Below are 24,053 nucleotides of genomic sequence, written 5' to 3'. Positions count from 1 at the left end.
GATCCTAGCAACCGAATCACCGCCAGCGGACCAGCATGGCGTTTGTATAGCTCCTCTCTGGCAAGCCTTCCCTTTCAGAAATGGAATTTATGGCTTTGTCCCTGATGGGCCTTTCACCCGCTCCCCTAGAGGAAATTAAATCCACAATGCCAAGTCATGTAAGCTGAAGAATTCCGAGGCTGCAAGTCCAGTTCAAGTGCACTGGGCATGTGTTTGCAGCCGCCAGCTGCCCTCTGGATCACCTTTGTTTAGATAAATAATTGAAAGTGTGCCATTTGCGAGGCTGGGGCCCGAGAGTCACACAAAGGAATCTGGCTGAAGCCTTCTTAATTGGAAGCAGGAGATAACTAGAGGCACAGCCTGTTGCTCTCTTGAGAGGTTAACTGCAGAAGGGGTGATTATTTGCTTGGAGTTGTCGGTTGCCCAAATCACAGGGTAACACATTGGTTGGACTCTTACCTTTTATAAAAGCAAACCATGTTCCCCGGTCCCACGGGGAGTTGTCAAGGGTGTAAGATACTGATGTAGAGTATGACTGGGGGTCAGGCTGGGCCTGAGGGAAGCACTACACAAGGCCTAGTGTCCAAGGCATCCTGGCCCAGGTCTCAGTGTTGGATAGTTTAAGAAATGCGGGTGCCTGGTTCCAGCCCAGAGATTGGGGCTTAATTATTCCATGGTTGAGCCTGGGTATAGTTCTGTCTTAATTAAAACTTTTTTAAAAAAAGAAAGAGAAAAAAATGGGGGGGGGTGGCTGGAGAGATAGCCCAGTGGTTAAGAACATGTATTGTTCTTACAGAGGGCTTGAGTTCGGTTCCCAGCATCCACATTAGGCAGCTTACAACTGCTTGTCACTCCAGCTCCAGGGGATGGCCCTAACCTCAGGTACAAGCACATATACAGATAATATACACACGTACACATAAATAATAATAATAAAAAAAAAAGAAAAAAAAGAAACGGTTTGTTTCTGAACTTTCCTCTAGTGGGTTTTGGCACGCAGTCAAGACTGAAAACGCCGACCTTCCCCTCCCTTCCCTCAGCGATCCCAAGACAGGCACAGGCAGTGAGAACGAGAGGGTTCTGAGGAGACAGAAACCGCTTTGTGGGGGACAGGAATTCAGGGAAGGCTGCCGAGAGGAGGTGGCAGAACTGAAATGCAAACAGTAAGGAAAAGCTGTGCACCGCTCACCTGAGCAGGGGAAGGTCTGAGCGGATCCCTTCCTAGCTGTTCATCTCATCTCAACAGCAGATCACATCCCTCACTGTAAACACACTTTCTGTGTTAACTGCCCCACAGTCCTGACTTACGTTTAAGGGAGGGCTTAACAAGCTGGCCTGTTTTGCTTTCTTGAGTCAGTGGAGTAAAAGCATGGGTCCCACACTCCCTATCTTAGAAAGGAAGAGGGCTTACAGCCTCAGCTAATGCAGAGTCCTCAGAAGTCCCATCAACCAGATGTTCCAGCCGAGCACCCTTGGCGCTTCCCCACCAAGTAGGCGTGATGCACGAAGGCATGGCGGCGTCCATTTCTGTGTCTCTTGCCGCTTTGAGCCAGACGCCGCTTCACACCTGGGTCACCAAGACCCTGGTCTAACCCTCTTCATCACATGACCTCAGGCAAGATTCAGAAGCCATCTGATAAGTTTCTTGTCCCATGCAATAGAGACAGCTGCACATCTTACCTTGTCTGTGGTCCTGAGGACCTGAGATGACAGCTTCTTGCCTTGTGACTCAGCCCCTGTCAGGAGAACTCTTCCCCACCCTTTCTGAATTTCCACTGATGCAAGGCTGAGGGATCTAACCAGAGGAGGGCCACTGTCTTTGGAGGAAGGAAAGGCAGACCCAAAGACTGGATTTCCCTTCTGCTTCTTGATTTTCTTCTATCAACAAGAGCCTAACAAGAGCACAGAGAAGGAAAATTAGTGCCGCCCCTGGTGGCATCCTTCACCACATGCTTTCCACAGTGTAGCTTTCCCACCACGGAGGCTTCAGTGGGCTTCATTAGGAAGGCTGGATGGACACTTCCATGAACATCACTGACAGTTTGATAGATGAAAGAGGTGGTCATCTCTGGACCTATCCTTGCTGAAGGCTTTTAGACACCCAAGAGACAGTGACTGGCCAAAGTCACAATGCCTGTGAACGTCTATAGTGCCTGGAGTTCCATGCATAAGTTAGGCCTCTTAGTTGAAAGCCATCCTAGTAACTGATAATAAAAAGTTTTGGATCTTTTAGTGTCTGTTTCTCCTCATTGACTCTTGGTTGGCTGTTTCTTAGAATTTAAGGGTGGGCATGTCTGTCAGTGGGCTTGCTGGCACTGTATGGAATTCAAGAAGGAACACGGAGCTCGTCATGGTCAGTTTCCAAGGTTGCATGTGTCTTTGAATCGCATAGCACCATTTGCTCTTTGTCTTAAATGACATACTTAGGTTGTGGAAGCCACATTGTTCTCACCAAGTCTAGGGGTCACTTGGCCCTCGGGTACCCCAGAAAACCAGATGGAAAAGCATTTCAGAAATCTGGGGGAAGCAAGATGGTTACTAATAGAAAACTAGCCAACTCTTTGAAGCAACACATTGTTTACTAGTGTTAGTAGTGTTAGTGTTCATTTTTTCCTTTGGCTGGAGACAGATACAGGGGAAGTCAAGTAGAAGACAGACAATAACAGCACATTGCCAGTGAGCCACGCATGGAAATTTCCAAGGACAAAAGAACTTCCACGTTACTTAAAGCAAGCTCACATTTCCAAAACATGTTTTCTGACTCTTCTTGCTTGGCTCTGCTTGGTACAGATGGGATCTTATTTTGATATGGGCTCCAAGACTTTCTCAAGGCCACAAGTAAATAATTCACTAGTGCTATAAAAAGCCTGGGCACCCAACAGTTCTTAGTAGAATTGAAGTTTCTATATGGTTAAGAAGACTTCTGTCTGAACTCTAAGTGACTTCAGTCCACGATAAAATAAAAAAAAAAGAGTAAATAAAAAAAAGCTTTTGATAAAACATAACTCACTGAAGCCTTCCTGGAATGAATCCCCAAGTCAAAAGACCTTTTATAGTTATTTCTCCAAACGAGGTCTTTTATATGTTACTACTCTAGCTGGAAAGGAGCACAAACTTGGTGGCAAGTGACAGGGATGGACATGAATGACAAGAGCGAAGGACGTTTGGATTAGGATGCCAGGAGAGCTGTCAGGAGTGAGGCCTTCTTCAGCATGGCAGCTCCAATCACTCTCACCTGTACCAGACTTCTTGTCTTCCTCACCCCTTCATTCTGCGCCTTTGGGACCCCTTTTCCACTGCCTGAGCTCAGCTCTCCTTCCGGAACTGCCTATCCCAGACAGTGCTGTACAGGGAGCAAAGGAGTGAGCAGGCTCTCTCTTTTGGAAATTGTCAGATCGAGTGTGTTTTGGCATCCTGAGTATTTTCTGATTTTCAAGGCTTATGTTGATAAATATTTATGATGTTGTCAATGGTATAGGACCGTTTTACTTTACAACTCTCTCTCTTTCTCTTAGGTATCTATCAGTGGCCTGCTCTTCTCCCCACTCATCTCCCCCCCTTCCCGTGTATGTGTGTGTATGTGTGTGTGTGTATGTGTGTGTGTGTGTGTGTGTGTGTGCGTGCACACAGATGCATATATATATGCATGCATTTGGAGACCTTGGGAATTGTTCACTTTAGTTTTCTTATTAATAAATTTTGTCCTTTGATAATTTCATGCATGTATATAATACATTTTGATCACCACACACACACACACACACACCATCTCTTATTTTTCTGCCACCTGTGCCAACCCCATCTCTTCCCTACAAATCTCTTTCAATATTCATGACTCTGTATTCTTTCCCACTGAATTTAGCCATGGCTGTCTGTTTGGCTATGAGTTATCCAGTGAAGACTGATGGGATCATTGGTTGGTACACAACTGGTTGTGCCTTCCTGTCTCTTAGAATCTGTTAGCTGCTGTTAGTTAGTTGTACTCACTGCTCAACAGTAAGTGGTAGGGCCCCATGGTCCACCCTTTAATCCATAGCTGACTGCTGGCCAAGCCAGTCTTAAAAGTTACCTATAGCCACGATGTCACACACCATCTCCATGCTTTTTACTTGCTCATGGACTTGATTCAGTCAGGACTCCTAAGAATAGATGTTATTATGACCAAGGGTACAGAATAAATGTCCTGGGGTGGCTTTGTAGCCTAGATAAAGTAGCCTCATTGCCAAAAACCCTAAATTCTGGGTCCAGCTGCATCCCTGTAAGTGATATTGGACAGCTCGCCTGAACTATGTCAGCTCCAAGTCTTCATCAAAAACAGCAGAGTGGATGGTATTCACTCCAGATAAAGTGGAATGTTCTTATCCCCATGGGGCAGAAGATGGTAGAAGCAATGCATTTGTCATGAGTTCCTACAAGGAGCATGGCTGAGGTTCTACCGTGTGCCAGGCAACTTTGAGTCAGGTCTTTGCCTCTGCCAGTTCCTAATTCCCTTTATCTTCTGTAATCCAGAAAAGGAGGAAGGAAGGAAAAGTGAGAGCCCACAGGAGACCAGGAGAGATAAAATGAAGGGGTGGGGGGAGACGAGGAAGAGCAGAGAAAGCCTTAAAGTCTCTTTTTATAAATAGAATCTAAGGTTCTTTCCAAAAGAAAGAATTCTAGCCAACTTCAACTCGGTGAGAACAGACAGAGCATGTGTGTGACCATTCAGACACTGGGATGAGTGCTTGGCACAGTTGGGATTCAGTCTCTGCCCTCTTAGAGTTCATGGAGGTAAGCAAAAATGGAGATGTAAAACATTCACTAGAAAGCTACTGTCCTGGTTTGCTTTCCATTTCTATGTTTAAACACCCTGACCAAAACTATATAGAGAGAAGAGGGCTTATTTGGCTTACATGTTCCAAACACAGTCTATCCCTGAAGGAAGCCAAAGGAAGGAACCCAGAGGCAGGAACTCAGAGTCTCTGGAGGAACACTGCTTAGGGCCTTACTAATCAAGACTTGCTCAGTCTCCTTTCTTATACAATGTGAGATCAACTGCTTCCTTTCTTATACAACGTAAGATCAACTGCTTATAGGTAGCACCACCCACAGTGGGCTGAACCCTCCCACATCAATTGTTCATTAAGATAATGCCACCCTGGCTTGCCTATAGGCCAATATGGTGGAGTCATCTTCGATGTTCCCTCTTCCCAGATGACATTAGCTTGTGTCCAGTGGACAAAAATAAAATCTAATTATCACAGCTACCTAACTCCAGAACCAACTCAAGAAAGGGAGGCTATCCCCTCCCTTCTCAATAAATTATGCACCAACTTTCATGGAGCCTGGACTCTTTTAGAAGTGGACAAGTATTGTATGTTGATACAGTGATGGTGGAGATGTAAACTAGTGCAGCCAATACAAAAATCAGTACAGACATTTCTCAACTAATCTAATACAGTGAGTGGTCCATATACTGCTGACTTCAATGGGTACTCTAAGGTCCAGGTCAACAGATCAACAAGTTAGAGCTACCTTCTGATCCAGCTCTACCACTCCTTTGTACTTACCCAAAAGACTCCAGGTCAGCATCTCACAGAAATGCTTGCACATGAGTGTTTCTTGCAGCATTATTCCCAATAGCTAAGTGGTATAACCCTAAGTTATGAAACTGACCTTGATGGATAAGGCATGTGTGTAAATGTACATATACACAATGGAAGTTTCTCAGCCACAAAGAACATAGTTGTATCATCTGCAGGAAAATGGATGCAACTAGAGATAATTATGGCAATCAAATTAAGCCAATGTCTGAACATACGTGATTTTTCTCATGTGTGTGTGATCTCTAGATTTTTGAATGGAGACATGGAAGCATGTATACACATATGATCTGAAAATGCAAGCAAACTGTTGGGGGAGAGAATTGATGGAGAACAAAAGAAAAAGGAGAAATGAGGAAAATGGGGGAAACATACTCAATATACATTTTATACATGTATGAAAATTAAAATGTCTTGATAGACCATAATACCACCTATAATGAATATACATGATTAAACATGTGGCCCTGGACCTTGGAAGTCCCTGTTGAAGTCAACTGTGTATTAATTGCCGTGTGGTGCTGCTTATGGAACCCTTTGAGTATCTTTGTCTTGAAGTCATTACCACTGGAGAGCTGCACTTGCAAAGGAGGCCAGAGCTGCTGCAAAAAGAGCATCATAGAGAGCCAATGGCACAGACCATATCTAAAGACACACCAGAGGCTCCTCCTACGTTTCCATGTGTTTGAAACACAGACTCAAGTCACGCTTGCTGACTCATATTAACATCTGAAATGATCAGAGACTAACTGCCTAAAAGAAGGCTTTGTGAGGCCCACCTTTCCTGATAACCAGCCTGTAAATATCCTTTTTAGCTTTTTAAGCTATGTTTCTTTCTTTTTTTTTCTCAAAAAGAAAACAAAACTTCATTAATGGAAAATAACCATTCAGTTTTGTATGAAATAATGACTTGGAGCCAGAACCATTTAGATCTGGGGAGATCTTCACAATCACCCATTTCCAGCCCCCCCCCCCACTTTTTCTCCCTTTACATGCTGGTTACAGACATCCAAAGAAAGGTGATTTGCACAAGCTTATACAACCAGGGAATTTGGCTTCCTTGGTGTTACTTCTGACTAGCTCGTCTGTCTTTCTCTCTGGCTCCCTTACTGTACCCAGTATCTTCAGGAGGACATGCCCCCAAGTCAATTCCTGGGCCCACGATCTCAACTTCCTCTGCCCTTGTGAACACCATCTCAGCACACCTCCATGCCTGCCTCCTTGGGCTGCCCAAGACTTGAGACTTAGCCAAGGTTCATAGGTGTGGATGCCTTCTCACTCCAAATCTGTGCTCTAAAAAAAAAAAAAAAAAAACATATTTAGTTCTCCTCCAGTTTAACTCATATTGATTAATCACAGTCTCCTGCCCAGCTCAGCAATGCTAAATTAAATCCCTAGACAAGACTATTTTTGTTTTGTTGCACTGGAGGTTGAATCCACAGCCTCCTGGATATTAGGCAAGCACTCAACCAGCGAGCTATGGACCCAAGTCCTTTGTGCATTTTGAGGCAGTTTCACTGCGTTTCCCAGGTTAGCCTTGAAATGCTGAGACTCTTGCCTTAGCTTCCCAAGTGGCTGCAAGTATAGGTGTGTGTCACCAGTGTGTCGTCTTCTCTGGCTTTCTTCTTCTCTACTTCTAGCATATTACGAAGCTTCATGTGCCTATAAAGCATTTTCAAAGCCCATCTTCATTTTTCAGTCCTCACTGTCTTTTTTGCCCCTACCCCCACCTCCTCTTCTAGATTGAAATACTCCAGTTGCCCTTTTTTGGTTTGTTTTTGTTGTTGTCGTTGTTTTTAGAGACAGGGTTTCTCTGTGTATCTCTGGCAGTCCTGGAACTTGTTCTGTAGACCAGGTTGGCCTTGAACTCACAGAGATCTGCCTGCCTCTGCCTCCCGAAGAATGCTGGGATGAAAGGCGTGTGTCACTACTGCCCAGCTTCAGTTGGCTTTTTAGTGGTTCCATCTGTGGTCGTTTTATGTAAACTCAAGCCATGAGCGGTGACTCTCATGACCTCCATATTAAGTAAATTCAGGTTTGGAATATATGCTGGGGCTGTCTTAGTTAATTACTGGACAAGGGATGGAGGAAACCGTTGCTGGAGGTAGCTTAGACTCCTAATTGAGAAACAACTGAGTTCAAGCAAACTGGTAGTGAGGCTGGTGGTCAGTGTGTTACCCTGATTGCCATATATAACTGCTCATGGGTCCCGGCATGCCATTCTGAGGTGGCCACCACGACAGCATGCCTGTGTGCCTCTGGCTCTTGAAATGGAGTGAATGCTCTTCCGTGAGTGCTGACTTCGATGATGCTTTTGTTTCTGTCTACTCTCGTCCCTAGCGCACACATTGATTGTCACTGAGGACCAGTTCCCAGTCATACTCATCTCTTGGTCTCCTGTGCCACTAGCTCTTGGCAGAGACGACCTCTGGTCTCTGGCAGCTTATCTTCTTGTCCCAGCTCAGCTAGTGAGAGGTGCTATAGGCCTGTTCTCTCAACTGTAAGGGTTGTGAGATTTAAATAATACATGGAAAATCCATAGCTTGCCATATAGTAAGATCTCAAGTGTTGGTTGAATTAAGTCAAATTGAACACTTTGAGTTTTTAAATGCTCTTCAATTTTTGAAAAGAAATTTTAAGATTTGATTTGATTTTGTATGTGTATGAGTGTTTGGCTGAATATGTGTTTGTGTCCCATGTGCATACAGTGCCAGAGGAGGCCGGAAGAGGGTGTCAGGTCCCCTGGGATTGGAGTTTATAGACCTTTGTGAGCAGTCACGTGGGTTCCAGAAATTGTGCCCAGGTCCTCTGGAAAAGCAGCCAGCACCCTTAACTGCTGAGCCGTCTCTCCGGCACCTACTATTCAGTTTTTGACTCTGACATTTAGTTGTTGGTTATCAAGTTCAGAATTTACATTAAATGAGTGTCTGCTCCTATGTGTAAGTTATTCGAAAGGAGAAATCCTGCTTTGGGATGAAACTCTCCCTCCAGTGACTTAGACCTAGCTTAATGTCAGGTGCATTCTATTTTCCTTCAGAGCTGTGCGCATGTGTGAAACGGGAGGTGGCATGTCAAATGACTTAACCTACAGAAGAAGGTCTCCAATCTGTCCCTCTGTCTTTTCAGCGTAAGTGACACCTTTAGACGTCCTCATTTAACTCCCAAGTGACCAACTTGTGGGCAGCAGCTTGAATGGGCAAATTGTGTCTGCGAGTTCTTGTGCTGTGATCAAATTGTGTCTGTGCGTTCCTGTACTGCGATCTCTGTGGAAATGCCCCATGTACACGGTGAAGTACAGAAAAAGGGCCGGGGTGCCAAGAGAGCTCCACCCTCCGTGTGATGAAAGGAAGGAGCATAGCCCCATCAAAGCAGAGCATCATCCAGCTTTGGGTAATTTACAAGGAAGGCTCCAGACATTGGCATTTCAAGGACCAGCAGTTCATAAGGTTCAAGGGCCCCATGCAATTCGCTTCTGGAGAAAAATAAAGGTTCCATGTTCTTTGGGCCCCTTTCTGCTTACTAACCTTGGCACTTTCAGTAGCTTTTCTCCCATCGATCCGATCTGTTCTGTCATTTTGGCTTTGAATGTGTGCTGTGTCCCAGTAGCCCAAACCAAAAATAACAAATTACACAAGATGGATTTTTTTTTTGTCTCTTGCACAATGCTGTCAGGTGTCCTTGGCTCTCTTGATGATTGCACTACCTTGGGGTATCAATTTGCCCACCACCCAAGGTGAATTCTCTCACTGCTGTAACAAAATGTCTGACAAAATCAGGCTCCTTGTTTGAGGGTACAGTCCACCCTGGCAGGTAAGCCACAGTGGCAAGAACACGAGGTAGCTGGTCACATATGTCCAGAGCTGGGAGTCGGAGATTTATGGGCATGCTTTCTCCTTTCCTTTCAGTCTTGGACTGCATGCTTTGAACAGTGCCACCCGCATTCAGAGGAGATTTTTCTCACTCCGTTAAACCTTCCTGGAAATGTGATCATGCACAGGCTCAGAGGCTTGACTCATAGACGATTCTAAACCCTGTCAAGTTGACAAGACTAGCCATCATAGCACATACTGACTTCCCATTCTGCCACCATAGCTACACCCCCCTCACCCATCTCATGGAAAGGTGAGAGGAAGGCGGAGAACATGTGCCTTGCCATTTAAGGACACTGCCTGAAAATCAAAACTTCTTATGACTTCCGGCATCCTGTTGGCCAGTGTAAGTCACAAGATCATCCCAAGTAGGGAGAGAGGCTGGGACACATGGCTTCCAACTGACAACTTACAAACCTAGCTGGAATTGGGGTTTCTGTCACTATAGAAAGGGGGCACAGAAGAACTTGATCATTCTGGGGTCATTGGTTGAAGAGAATCAAGCTGTTTTCCCTGTCACTTAGCATAATGTCTTCAAAGTATATGTTATATATTTATATGTTACATATGTTATAGTGTGTTGGGATATGTTTGTTAAGAATAAATGATTCTCCTGCCCCCTTTTCCTACCCTCCGTCTCTGTCTTTCTCCATATCTCTGTCTCTGTCTCTCCCTCTCTCTGTTTCTCTTGTCTCTCTGTCTCTGTCTCTGTCTCTCTGTCTCTGTCTCTCTCTCTCTCTCTCTCTCTCTCTCTGTGTGTGTGTGTGTGTGTGTGTGTGTGTGTGTGTGTGTGTGTGTGAACATTTTGTTTATCCTCACATCAGGGGTCATCCAGGTTCCTATCTTTGGGACATTGTGCCTAGCGCTGCAGTGAACACTGATGTACAGTATGCACTTTGAGCGAGTCTTTCTCTCCTCTTGAAGAGGCGTGTTAGGACGTAAGGTAACTGTGGCATTGTCCTCATTTGGTCTTGACCATCAGTTGTGCACACACCGCCAAGTTCATTACAATTCTTGTACTTTTGTTGGCAAGGCTTGTAATAATAAGCTTAACAAAATAGACCAGTAGATAGGGAGGTGAGGGTGTTTCTTTGTTTTGTCTTGAATTTATGCTTAAGGGCTGCAGTATGAAATACAGGACTATGACATTGGCTTGGGAGCAGCACTCACTGGTCAAATCCTGTTAAAAGGCAGAACCAAGTATGCCCAGATGGGAAGTGAATCATTTTATTTGCTTCTGTTCTCAGGGCTTTGGTGTGCAAGGAACTGTAGTAGCCTATGAATGTGGGCAAGGCTCAGTAAAGATTTCAACAGAAGGAAAAAGTTAAAAGGGAAAAGGAAAACACTCCTTGCTTCAGGGAACTTTACAGAGAAATTCAGACCCACTTTAAAACACCGAGCCCTTCAAAATGAGCCCCAAGGGACCTCATCTGTGCACTCCCTGGAAGAGGCTGTTTATATGCTTTCTTCTCAGGCGAACCACAGCCTGGGTAGCATGAGGAACATAAATTATGCAAACTCTTGCGTTTTTGGTTTTTGTGTGTATTTAGGGTTTTGGGGGGTTTTTTTGTTGTTGTTTTTCTTTGCTTTGCTTTTTTGTTTGTTTTGTTTTAAGGCTTGTCTATCCTCACGTAGGACAGAGGAACTGTGAGGAAGTCCTATCTCTGCTGCCTTTAGAAACCATTTCAATGTGACCCTCACCTAGAGGGAAATTGCAGACTACTTGGAAATTCCGGGCCTGGACAGTGTCATCTACTGATGGGAACTTCCACTGGCTCTCTGGTTTACTGTCCCAGAGTCTTGAACTCTTTGTCCAATTTTTCAAAACGAATATACTTCTCACAGTAGTGGGCAAAGGCTATTCATTGGACTGCCTGGGATTGGGGAGGAACAGAGATGAAGCTTCTCAGAAGACTCTCAACTCACCTTGCCTGTCTTCTCACCTCAATTTTCTTCCGTAGCTGGTATAAGCCTTGTAAATCTTGCTGAGGTTCTACGGGATGGGTGACGTTGTTTCTCTGTTGTAACCACCTCTGAAGCTCTTGGTTGGAAAGTATCTCATTCTCCACCATCATTCCCATCCTTTCTTCAATTAGATCCACTCCTGTACTGTGCTTTGGAGAGACAGTGGTCTCCTAAGTCCTTGGGATACAGAGTCACAAGTTTACTTCTTAGTATTACTTGGGGTTAGCTTGTGACAGAAAGAGGGGATACAAATTATACTTTGCTGCCAAAATGAAATCAGAAGCTTTTTTCTTTCTCCTACTCCATTTTGGTTTTGGAAGAAGAAATGTGTCTACCTTTAAGAAGTGGGAGAAAGGTCAGCTGCCAGCACCCAGAGATACTCACTACCTGGGAACCTACAGGCCATGGTGGCCTGGGAATCGAGCAGGTGATCTTCACTCTTTCCCGTCCTATATCCCCAATCCCCAGTCTCCTCCCCAGCCCTGGAGCAGACCACCTGAAGGGCCTGTCCTTTCTCTCTGCCTGCATTCCCTGAGGAATCCTTAGAACCTAAGGGCAGACCCAGTGTTCGTACCTCACTCCATCCCTCTATATCAGCTACTGATACCCAGAGGCACTGTCTTACCTGGGAACCCACTGGAAACACTGCCTTGGGAAATCAGGTCTTCATTCTCCTTTCTGTCCACCATCTTCAATATCCCAGTTTCATCCCAGGCACTGTAGCAGACCACTAGCAGAGGCCTGACTTCTCTCTGTGTCCTTGTTCCCTGGGGACTCCAAAGGACCTTGTAGCAGATGCAGCTTCCCTCCTATAGATCCTCTCAGCACCCCACCCCTTCTAACCTATCCCCATTCCTTTGTGTCAATAGCCAATACCTAAGAATGTCCTCTATCTGAGACCCTGAGGCATAGGGGCTTAGAAGCATTACCTAACAGGAAACCACACCTACCACACTCTTCCAAGATCCGGAGAGGGCAATTGAAACCAAGGAATGGGATATACACCCAACAAAGACCAGACCAAATATCAATACCCAGAACAATAATCAGCTCAAACCAAGTTGGCTAGACAGCATAAAAATGCAAATAACAACATCCACGGCAATATGTCTCCACCAGAACCCATCAACCCTATGACAGTAGGTCCTGAGAGATGCAATACAGCTGAAGCCAAAAGCAAGGACTTCAAAATAGCTATTATGAATATTCCAAGAACCTTAAAGAGGATGTGAATAAGTCAACTCACAACCTCAGAAGCAAGCCTCACCAACAGAATATAGGAAATGGAAAAGATAATTTCAGTCATGGAAGACAAGGTAGAAGAAATGGATACCTCGGTCAAAGAAAATGTTAAATTTAAAAAAAAATCCTGGTACAAAACATCCAGAGAATCTGGGACACTTTGAAAGGACCAAATCTAAGAATAATAGGAATAGAAGAAGGAGAAGAAACCCAGGGCAAAGGCACAGATAATATCTAAGAAAATCATAGAAGAAAAATCATTTCCTAACCTAAAGAATGGGATGCCTATCAAGGTGCAAGAAGCATACCGAACACCAAATAGACCGGACCAGAAAAGAGAGTCCCCATGACACATAAATAAGCAAAACACTAAAAATACAGTACAAAGAAATAACATTGAAAGCTAGAATGGAAAAAGACAAATAGCATAGAAAGGTAGCTCTATTAGAATAACACCTGATTTTTCAGTGGAGACTCTAAAAACCAGAAGGACTTGGAAAGAAATTGTACAAACTCTAAGAGACCATGGATACTAGTTCCAACTACTATACACAGCAAAACTATCAATCACAATAACAGAGAAAAATTCCACAATAACCCCAAATTTAAGCAGTATCTATCCTCAAATCCTGTTCTACAAATGGTAGAAAAGAAAAAAAACTTCAATGTGAAGAGATTAACACCACCCAAGCAAACACAGGAATACATAATCCCAGATCAGCAAATCAAAACAGGGGGAAGGGAGGACTCACCCCAGAACAACAAAATAATGAGAATCAACAAACTCTGCTCATTGACAATGCTAAACATCAATCATTTACGTTTCCCAACTTAAAAAAATAAATAAATAAACCACACAGACTAACAGATAGGGTTTGAGAATAGGATCCATCCTTGCGCTTCATCCAAGAAACCCACCTTAACATAAAGGATAGATATCACCTCAGGGAGGTGGGGGGAATATGGAAAAAGATATTTCAAGCAAATGGACACAAGAAGTAAGCCAGTGTAGCCATTTTAATGTTTGACAAAATAGACTTCAAACCAAAACTAATCAGAAGAGATAGGGAAGGACACTACAGACTCAAGGAAAAATTTTATCAAGAAGATGTTGCAATTCTAAACATCTATACACCAAACACAATGGCACCCAAGTTCATAAAAGAAACATCACTACAGGTTAAATCACATATTGACCCTGACACTGTGATGGTGTCAGGGTCACTCTTGCCAATAGAGAGTTCACCCAGCCAAAAACTAAACAGAGAAATTCTGTAGCTAAATGATGTCATAGATCAAATGGACCTGGCAGGTATTTACAGAACATTTCACCCAAACACAAAAGAAAACATCACCTTCTCAGCACCTCATGGAACTTTCTCCAAGATTAGCCACATGGACACAAAGCAAGTCTCAACATATACCAAAAAAAAAAAAAAAAAAAATTGAAATAATACCCTGTAACCTATCCGGCCACCACAGATGAATGCTGAATCTCATCAACAACAGAAAGTTTACAAACTCATGGAAACTGAAACACTCACTACTGAATGAAAAATGGGTCAAGGAAGAATTAAACAACTTTCTAGGACTAGATGAAAATGAAAGCACAATATACCCAAACTTCTGAGATGCAGCCAAGGCAGTTCTAAAAGGCAAAATCATAGCACTTAGTGCCTACATTTAAAAAAAAATGGAGAGATCTCATATTAGTAACTTAATGGCACACCTGAAAGCTCTGGAACAAAAAGAAGAAATAACACACAAAAGGAGCAGACCTCAAGAAATAATCAAACTCAGGGCTGAAATAAATAAAATAGAAACAGAAAAAAAATACAAAGAACGAAATGAAAAGTTGGTGCTTGAGAAAATCAATAATATTTGATAAAACCATAGCCAAATTAACTAAAAGGCAGAGAGAGAAGACCTCAATTAACAAAATTAGAGATGAAAGGGGGACATAACAACAGACACCAAGGAAATCCAGAGAATCATAAGGACATACTTTAAAAATCCTGTACTCTACCAAACAGGAAAACCTAGAAGTGGGTAAATATCTTGGTATATATCACCTACAAGGTTGAATCAAGATCAGATAAGCAGTTTAAACAGATTTATAACCCTTTAGAAGCAATAATTAAAAGACTAAAAAAAATGTTTAAGCCCAGGGTCAGTACAATTCAGCATAGAATTCACCCAGACTTTCAAAGAGGAGTTAATGCCAATGCTCTGAAATTATTCCACAAAACAGAAAAAAAGGAACATTGCCCATTGTTTTTATGAGGCCGCAATTACCCTGATAACTCGACCACATAAAGACCCAAGAAAGAAAGAAAATTACAGAACAATTTTCCTTATTAACATAGATGAACAAATTCTCAATAAAATAATTGCGAACTGAATCCAAGAACACATCAAAAGGATCATCTACCATGACCAAATAGATTTCATCCCAGAAATGCAGGGATTGTTCAACTATGTAAATCTCTAAAGATAATTAAACATATAAACAGGCTGAAAGACAAAACCACATGACCATCTCATTAGATGCAGAAAAGACCCTTGACAAAATCCAACATTCCTTCATGATAAAAGTCCTTGAGAGACTAGGGAATATAAGGGACACACCTAGACATAATAGAAGCAGTTTGCAGCAAGCCCAGAGCCAATATCAATTAAATGGAGAGAAACTCAAAGCAATTCACCCAAAATCAGGAACAAGACAAGGCTATCCACTCTCTCCATACCTGTTCAATATAGGACTTGAAGCCTTAGCTAAAGCAATAAGACGACTGGAGGAGAGCAAGGGGATACAAATAGAAAGGAAGAAGTCAATGCAATCCTCAGGAAATTCCAACAAAGTCACACTGGGTATTCAAACTACGTTTAAGGGCAGGACCCAAGTAGATGGCCAACACAAAACAAACGCAGTGGCATTTTTGGAGGGTTTTATTTAACCGTACAGATCTTTTGCTTATATATTATGGTTTCTGATTTGGTTTTTATGGGTTTTCTGTGTATGCAAATGTGCATGTCTCAGCATCATGTGTTTCTTGTACTTTTTCCTTGTCTCTTGATTACTCTGTTCGATTTTCCCTATTCTGATTTGTTTGTTTTTATTATTATTATTATTATTATTATTATTATTATTATTATTATTATTATTTAGATGCCAGTTTGTGTTCTAATGAGAGAGAAATAAAGGGTGTGGATTTGGGTAGGTGGGAACTCGAAGAGGACCTGGGAGGAGGTGAGGGAGGGGAAACCACAATAAGAATATATTGTATGAAAGAAAATCTATTTCCAATTTAAAAAGCAGGCAAAAGATAAGTTTCAAGGTGAGAGTAGCCGAGAGAAGTTGCTTTTGCTGTTTGCTTATTGTATTGATAAACCTGTGGCATAACTACTGTTCTGGCCCCCAAACCAGACCTGTGCCAACAACCACCTTTATGATATTGTTCACAATCTCTGCAGTGGTCCCTTGAGGCCAATAACAGGTATCCATGTTTATCCACAGAGAAGCTGAAACCCAGCAAGTGTAGGAAGCAAGCCTGAAGTTACATCCTTAGCTCATTAAGCGACAGAGCCAGAATTGTAAAGTCAGTATTCCTGGATTCAGTTCTGTGTTGTCTAAGTAAAGCCCGGCACTGAGGACTAAAAAATGCTGTCAAAACATAGCTCTCTCATAAAACAGAAAATCTCTGTATATGAGTGGGCAGTAATATAAGAGAAAACCCAAGCAGATCTTGGGGAAACTACAATAAGTGTTTAAATATTTGTCTACTACCTCAATTGACCTTTCGAGGTCCTTTCTAGTCCTCTGATTCTATGGATTTTGCTAAGAGTTCTAGTCTAATGTAATGACCAGCAAACAGCCTGATGGCCTTATCTTTACTTATCTTCATCTTGTAATTTCATTTTTCCCTTCCAAATGTATGAGCGTGCACACATATGTGCATACACACACACACACACACACACACACATACATGCACACACGCACATGCACGCACGCAAGACAGACACACCTGACCGATGAAATATGTTGTTTTGGGTTATATAGTTTTTATTTATAATTTTATGCATGTGCTAACTCCCAGGGACACCCAGGGGACCCATCCTTGATTAGCAGATGCTGGTCTTGCTATGTAATAACAATCTAATCACCATTCCCCCTGCCAAGAAATGAGAAAAGCATCCTCATTTGGAAATCCAGCTATAACACATGAAGTGGATTAAGAAGGGCTGTCTCCCCAGAGTCCCTGTAAGCATTCCTCATTGTAGTTTGTTTTTCTTCAAGATAAAAACTGCACAGTGGTGTTTGGAGTTCAATCTAACAAGTGCCTGGCTTGCATGACAAGATTTTCCTTGGGCTGTCTCAACTTTTTTGCATGTAAATTATGCTGTGAGAAATCTTTGGCATGGTATGATGTATGTAGCCGGTGTTTATTTTCCTATACTTGAGAATATTTCATTTATTTTTAAATGGCAATCTATGATTGGTGGGTATTTAACATGCAAAAATAATGACGTGTTCCCAGGAACTCTGGGGAAGGTAGGAAGGTGGCCTCACATCCGAGTGTCTCTTTTCTGGAACAGAGAGCTGGACTTGATGATACAATTAAGAAGAACTCCAAGTGCATGTTAGTTCTTAGGCTGGTGTTTAAGTGGCGTGCATTCATCCTGGGACTCAGAGCTTCCCTGGAGCCTTCTGAAACATACCAAATCACTTCGACGTCATTTCATCTTGTAAAAGGTTATCCAAGAAAAAGCTAAGCACTACAATGTGCGTTTGTCAGCCTCGCACTGCAGGGCAGAGACGTGGAGATGCCTGGAGGTCACTGGCCAGCCTTTCTGACCCAGTCCATGAGCCCCAAGTTCGTTAAAACCTTATCTGTAAAGAAATGCATACATACATAAATTACAACCAAGGAAGACACTTGATATCAGCCCCTAACCTCTGTGTGTGTGCATGTATGTATGTGTGTGTGTGCATGTATGTATGTGTGTGTGCATAACCACATAACCACAAACCACCTCCCTCCCCCTTAAAAGAAATAGTGGAAGCAGAAAAAAAAACCTGTTTTCACAACCCAGAGCCTTTCAAATGATCAAAACCCAGACAGTACCCAAGTGTGATGTCTTGAATGAAGAGAGCGGGTGAGAGTGGGAATGGTACCATCTGTTACGATCTTTCAAATGTCTTAGTATGTCAGCTGTACCTAAGCTGTAGCACTTGCATAGAAGAAGAAGAAGAAGAAGAAGAAGAAGAAGAAGAAGAAGAAGAAGAAGAAGAAGAAGAAGAAGAAGAAGAAGAGGAAGAAGAAGAAAACCTCATGCTCAGATGCTGTTAGACCTGAGTATCAAAAACATATGTTTTCCCACCCCACCCACCCTTCTCATGGATCACTTCAGTGTCAAAACAACGAGAGTTCTGCTCTTCTTCTCACGGCTGTCTAAAGAGCAACTACGAGTATCTCAGTAGGTAATAACCATAAAGTTTTAATGGACTGCTCTATAAATTAGGCATTCTTTTGGGTTGCAGGCAGCTTGGACTGTTTTTTAAACTGTGGAAAGCTAGGTTGAGTTTCAGTTCCATAGAAACGTCAAGGTGGATCCTCAAGTCATCACCATTAATGTGTTCCACATGGGCTTCCCTCGGAGTGAGATATTTTAGTTGGAGATGTTGGGAAATTATGTCTCACTATGTCATTCATAGCGATACTGTAAACTGTCACTGCAGAACGTTCTGGCACAGTCGTCATTGGCTGTTTGTATGAAGCCCCCCTTCCCTTAATGAAAGAATCGATGTAAGCCCCTCTCATATAACCTCGACTACATTGTGACAAGGGTTACCACTTGAGTCGGTGGTCCTCAAGCAGTCCTGTGTCAATGATCTTCAGGCTGCTTGAACCTGGGGGTAGTCTGTTAACCCTGGTGGAACTATTGGATAGTGGGGAGAGGGCTATCACAAGCCTATGTATTAGTGTTGTGTCAGGAAAGGGATTCAACCCTTCTCAGGGCCCCTCCCACAAAAAAAAGGGCATAGTCACATGACCTCCCCATGGAAAAAAGAAATGCCTACTTACAGTGCCAAGCTCTCAATGCATGGTTCTGACAGGGGTGCCACATGCAATGCTAGTCAATGATAAAAGTTGTTGGCTGGGTGGGTGGGTAGTGAGTCTCCTTTTAATAAAATATGAAGAAGAAGAAATAATAGAACAAGTTTATCCATTTGGGGGGAGACAAGACAGGCAGAGGGGAAAGTGGGTGGGGAGAGTGAACATTTATCTTTTTGCTCAACTCTGTTTCAAGAACATCCTGACACCATTTGTTTGTGTGTGTGTGTGTGTGTGTGTGTGTGTGTGTGTGTGTGTGTGTTGCCTACATCCTTCCCTGTGTATTACCTGAGTGCCTGGTGCCTTTGGAGGCCAGAAAAGAGCGTTAGATCCCCTGAAACTGGAGTGGGTGTAAGTTGCTATGTGGACGCTGGGAATCAAGCCCAGGTCTTCTGGAAGAACAGTAGTGCTCTTAATCTCTAGCTCATTGATTTTCATAGCTACCTTTTGTGCTTCTGAAGCCAGATAGCTTCCACAGCTGGCCTCCCTGTGAGAGACACCTCAGGAGGAGATAAAATGAGATGCCATACCCAACACAACTTCAGATTCTCTTGCAAATATGACTTTGTATGACTTTTAAGAAGTTTTACAAAGATTTAGAGAGTACACACCTAATAACACTTTGTAAACCTTATGTTTTTAGAAGAGATTACTAAAGTTTCTTCCATAAACAGTAATTCATTAGTCAGACAAATCATGTGAGTTGATTTGACCAATATTATAGACGGTACAAATTATCTTTATTTTTATTTTATTGAAAATAGATTTTTTTCATACAATATATCCTTGTAATGATTTCCCCTCCCTCCTCCCATTTCCTCCCTATCTCCCCTCTCATCTGCATCCACCCCCTCTCTGTCTCTCCTTAGAAAACAAATAGGCATCTAAGAAATCATAATAAAATAAATCAAAACCAAACAAGTTGGAATAGGACTAAACATCTAAACAAGAAAAAGAGACAAAGAAAAAGCACAAGAAGCACATATAGACACATATGTTCACACACACAGGAATCCCATGAAAACCCCAAACCAGAAGCCATAACACATACACAAATAAGCTGTAAGGTTTAAAAAGGTGGGGGAGGGGTGGGCGATTGGGGGCTGACAACATTATTAGACAAAGAACCTCCAAAGATGCCATGGAGTTTATTTTCTGTCAGCCATCTATTACTAGACATAGAACAGTCTACCCTTAAGAGTGGTTGGTTTCCCCAGAGAGATTCTGTTGAGAAAACTAATTTTTAATTTGCAAGTGGATTGCAAACTTTTGAGTTTAGGGTGTGGGCAAGTGTCCACTTCTCTTTTCAGCTCTAGGACCCCATCTGGTGCAGACCCATGCATGGTGCCTCAGTGTCTGTGAGTTCATATGTCCACTGAACACTGTTGTGTCTAGAAAGCCTTGATTCCTTGCTGCCCTCCATCCCTCTGGCTCTTGGATTCTTTCCACCTCCTCTTTCACTGGGGATGAGGCCTGAGGGGAGGGATTTGATGGAGACAGCCCATTTAGAGTTGAATGTTCCAAGGTCTCTCACTCGCTGCACACGGTCTGTGGGTCTCTGTATTTGTCCCCACCCTTTGTGTAGTTGATTAAAAAAAAAAAATCTTTTCCCATTCTGTAGCTTCCTTTGTCCTAATAATGGTGTCCCTTGCCATACAGAAACTTTTCAGTTTCATGAGGTCTCATTTATTAGTTGTTGTTCTCAGTTCCTGTGCTAATCCTGTTCCGTTCAAAAAGTATTTTCCAATGAATTCAAGACTATTTCATAATTTGTCTTCTGTCAGGTCAGTGTATCTGTTTTTGTGTTGCAGTCTTTGATTCATTTGGAATAGAGTTTTGTGCAAGGTGACAAATATGGACCCATGTGCATTCTTCTATATGCAGCCATCCCGCTTGACCAGCACCATTTGTTGAATATAATGACTTTTTTTTCAGTGTGTATTTCTGACTTCTTTATCAAAGATCAGGTATCCATGGGTGTATAGACTTATGTATGGGTCTACAATTCTATTCCATTGATCAACATGTCTGTTTTTGTGCCAATACCATGCTGTTTTTAGTATTATTGCTCTGCAGTATAATTTGATAGCCATGATAATGATACCTCCAGCAGTTCTTTTATCATTCAGGAATATTTTAACTATCCTGTATTTTTTTATGTTTCCATATAAAGCTGAAAATAGTCCTTCCAAGTTCTATGAAGAATTGTGTTGGAATTTGGATGGGGAATTCATTGGATCTGTAGATTGCTTTTGGTAGGATGGCCATTTTACTATATTGATCCTTCTGATCCATGAGCATGGGAGATCTTTCTATCTTCTGATATCTTCTTCATTTTCTCTCTTCAGTGTCTTTAAAGTTTTTACCATACAAATCTTCTACTTGCTTGATTAGAGTTACCCTAAGATATTTTTTTTTATTCGAGGCTATTGTGAAAGGTGTTGTATCCCTAATTTCTTTCTCAGTCTCTAATTTGTATATAGGAAGACTACCAATTTTTATGTGTTAAATATGTATCCGGCTACTTTGCTGAAAGTGTTTATTAGCTGTAGGAGTTTAGGGTGGAATGTTCTATGTTATCAGCTGTAGGAGTTTCCTGGTGGAATTTTTAGGGTCACTTATGTATACTATCTTATTATCTGTAAATAAAGATAATTTGACTTCTTCCTTTCCCATCTGTATCCTCTTGATCTCCTTTGGTTGTCTTATTGTTCTAGCTAGGACTTCAAATTCTATATTGAATAGGTATGAAGAAAGTGGGCAACCTTGTCTTGTTCCTGATTTTAGATGAATTGCTTTGAGTTTCTCTCCATTTAAGTTGATGTTGGCTTTGGGCTTGCTGTAATTCACCTTTATTATGTATGTCCCTTGTATCCCTAGTCTCTCCAGGACTTTTATCATTAAGGAAGAATAAATTTAAACCTGTAAAATTCTTTTTAGACAGAGGCCTTCTCTAACCTCGTTGATGGTTTCTGGACTCAGATGTGCCTGTTGTTTTTCTTTTCTTTTCTTTCTCCCTTTGAGACAGGGTCTTGTGTAGTTCAGCCTCACTTGGAACTCACTATGTAGCAAAGGTTACTTGAACTTTTGATTCCCTTGCCTCCACCTCCTGAGTGCTGATATTATAGACAGACAACACTCACCTAGGTTTTTGTGTGTGTGTGTGGTTTGGGGGTTTCAAATTCTGGGCTTTGTGCATGTTAAACATGCCTCCTCTCCAAATAATGCCTACTTTTTCCACTCAGTAGTTTGTGCTTCTTCATCTACCTCATCATCAAGTGGCCTATTTCTATGGCCTAATAAGGTGCAATCCCTAGCTGATGGATGTATTTAACTTACACATATAGAAAATGTGCTGAAACACAGCATAACACTGCAAACAGAATAACCTTAAGTCTTAATTTCTTTTAGCATTAAAAAAGAAATCGACTTTTAAAATTGTAGTTTAGCTTTTATAGTAAACTGGAAGTATCATGATATAATCTTGAGATTGACAGAGTCATTGAATGTTGATTTAACCTTTGCCTCGGTGTAGGATGCTGCAAAAGGTAAAAGCTTATGTGGACCCCAGGAGGGAAAGGAAGGCATTATTGTTTGAATGTGAAATGTTTCCCTCAGGCTCATGGTATCTGGGTAGGCAGTGGAGCCTTTAAGAGGTGAGACCTAGCTGATAGAAGTCAGTGGAGACATACCTTCAAGTTATAGTCCAGCTTTGCTTTGGGTCCTGACTCAGGCTACATGTCTGTAGCCAAAAATGTGACAACTTCATGTTGCCCTGCCACAGTCATGTCTTCTGTGCCACTGTGGACTGGACCCATGAACAAATAAAGCTTTACTCCTCTAAGGTAGTCCTCTCAGATACTGGGTCACAGCGATGAAAATGGTAACTAATGCAAAAGGGGGATGATGGAAGCTGGAGACAGAGAGGCAGAGAGCATGCTGATCTCCCCTAGCGATGGCTGTATTTGCTCTTTCATGGAAAGTGAGGAACTCAGTAATCATGTAGACCCATTTACTGAACTTCCATTCCCCTAATTACCATAGTAACTGCATCCAAATGCATCCTAAGCCTTGTAAGACAATGTGACTATTTTTGCTTTGTAGAAATTAAGACTAAAAGCCTCTTATGTGAGTGTAGATAGTTATCATTTATGATCCCTTCCTGTGGGTTTAAGTTTCCATCTGATAGGACTCCTCATGAGCCTGAAGGGCTCATGGTATGTCTTACAGAGCAGCACAGCTGGTGTCTAATTCTTTGTTTTATCAGAAATATCTTCAGTTCTTCATTCTTGAAGGAGATTTTCACTGGATTTAGAACTCTTGGTTGACAGGAATGTTTTTGCAGCTCTTAAAAGATGCTATACAACTGTCTTCTGGATTACTCATAGCTTACTTTTTTAGTTAAAAAACTGTGGCCTTTAAATCTGTGTAGTGTGTGTGTGTGTGTGTGTGTGTGTGTGTGTGTGTGTGTGTGTGTTCTTAGCTTATATGGTGCTTGATACACTTCTTTAATCAGTAAACTTGTTTCACTAAATTTGGGGATTTTCAACAATTCTTTCAAGCCTACTCTACTTCATTTCACTACTTCCCCTTTGGTAGTACGATAGACCTCTGATACTGGCCACATGTCCCTAAATCTGAATCTTCATTCACTGTTCAAATATTTGTCTTTCTTCTACAGATTGGATAATTACTGTTTATATGTTTACTAATTCACCATTTTTTTTAAAGATAGTATCTCACTTTGTATCCCAAGTTGGCCTTGAACTTAGGATCCAACTGCCTCAGCCTCCCAAGTCCTAGAGTTATGAATGTGCACCATCATGCCCAGTTAATTAATTCAGTGTTCTTTCCTACATCATCTCTCCGTTTTTCTGTTAAATACATACGGCAGAACTTGTTTGGGGTTTTGCGGGTTTCTTTTTCAATGTTTAGATAGGTTTTATAGTTTTAGAATTTCCATTTTTATAATTTTTCTTTTGTTTATTATTATTATTTGAGAAGGGAAAGGGGGAGGGTGCCACACATGTAGATGTCAAAGGACACCTTTCAGAAGTCAGTTCTCTCCTTCTACAGTGGGATTCAGGGACTGAACTCAGATTATCAGGCTGCATGCCAGACACTTTAACCCACTGAGCCATCTGGCTAGTCTTAGAATTTCCTATCATAAGAGTTTCTGTTTCTTTGCTGAAATTTTTAATTTTTTAATTGGTTACAAGTATATTTTCCTTTATGTCTTTGAACCATAGATAAGGAGCTACTTTGAAGTCAGATTG

At 42.0% G+C, this 24,053-nt stretch overlaps 1 protein-coding gene across 1 annotated transcript in view; it reads left to right on the top strand.

The window, feature by feature from the left end:
- Positions 1-24,053, top strand: part of Ccbe1 (collagen and calcium binding EGF domains 1) — a 244,145-nt gene that overhangs the window by 180,961 nt on the left and 39,131 nt on the right. The gene's annotated exons all lie outside the window — the stretch shown is intronic.

Source organism: Peromyscus eremicus, chromosome 19 (assembly GCF_949786415.1).
Source record: "Peromyscus eremicus chromosome 19, PerEre_H2_v1, whole genome shotgun sequence".
NCBI classification, from domain to species: domain Eukaryota; kingdom Metazoa; phylum Chordata; class Mammalia; order Rodentia; family Cricetidae; genus Peromyscus; species Peromyscus eremicus.
Note: the sequence above shows the minus strand (reverse complement) of the source record. Positions and strands in the feature narration are given on the sequence as shown.